The sequence below is a fragment of the Priapulus caudatus genome, unplaced genomic scaffold (genome assembly GCF_000485595.1).
Source record: "Priapulus caudatus unplaced genomic scaffold, Priapulus_caudatus-5.0.1 Scaffold867, whole genome shotgun sequence".
Taxonomy (NCBI): Eukaryota; Metazoa; Priapulida; class Priapulimorpha; order Priapulimorphida; family Priapulidae; genus Priapulus; species Priapulus caudatus.
The window spans coordinates 79,135-80,410 of NW_014577928.1; positions in this window are offsets into that span (position 1 = coordinate 79,135).

Below are 1,276 nucleotides of genomic sequence, written 5' to 3' on the forward strand. Positions count from 1 at the left end.
AGATATTTGCTATCGTATACTATTGCTGTAAATTGTAATCTTGCACGAGCTGCTCTGCCTCTGGTTGTATCAACCATTGAGCTATTTTTAACGAGCCAGATGTGCCTCGCAAGGGGTTTAATGTACCTTATTACCTGACACCATAGAACGCACGTTATGTATAGTAATAATATGGTAATTATTCGCTCCTGCTTTTTGCAGTTCGTCGTCACACTGACAGCTGCCATTGCTGCAATGCTTTGGGTGACCGATGCAACGATGCCTTTGATAGCGGCCCGCCATCTATCGGAATTTTATTACACTAGTTTGAAGTGTTGTTTTTTTGGGTTAGAAATGAACGTATGTATAGGACGTCTTGCTATGCAAAAATGAATTTATCAGCAGAACACCAGACACCAGATGAGCCCTGTCGCTCTGCGGCACTTGTTTCAAATTAGGCTCTGAACGCATCGAGTTTGCTGGCAACAGAATGGAAAATCGTGTCGTACGCTTTAGTCTGTATCTCCGGATTGCGTGTGTATACGAGGAAACGATTTCGCACGATGCTCTAGGCGAATGTACTGTGTAGGATTTGAGCTCAAGTTGGATGAGTTACGCGTAGTAAATCGTAGGTATTATAAGGCTAGTAAATGACGAATTTCCTTTGTTTATTGAAGTCACACTCCTTCCCTATTATATACTCCTGCTATTATCTACTTCTGATGTAGTGTAAGCCGATTGTTAAGAGACGGTGCACAAGCCATATCAACCACCGATGTGCAGAGGTCTGGGTCGAAATGAGAGAGCTTGAAGTAGAGAGCACCTTATTCCACATCACATATCTGCTGGATAAATGTAGAATGCTGTCCTAGATGTATGCGTATAGCAAATATAGCAGATAATAGATTTTTATAGATAGATTATAGTTATATTGCGTGTGTATACGAGGAAACGATTTCGCACGATGCTAGGCGAATGTACTGTGTACGATTTGAGCTTAAGTTGGATGAGTTACGCGTAGTAAATCGTAGGTATTATAAGGCTAGCAAATGACGAATTTCCCTTGTTTATTGAAGTCACACTCCTTCCCTATTATCTACTCCTGATAATAGAGAACCTATAGGGTCCCTATTATCTACTTCTGCAGTAAATGTTCCTACATTTGGCAGAGATTTGCTGGTGCACAGGCATATTAATCATTTATGCATGTAGTGTCTGCTAGATTATATATATTTACGGTAACTAAAAATGGCAGATAGTACCTGAGAGCACCTGATTATCAGATTGTGTCCATTTT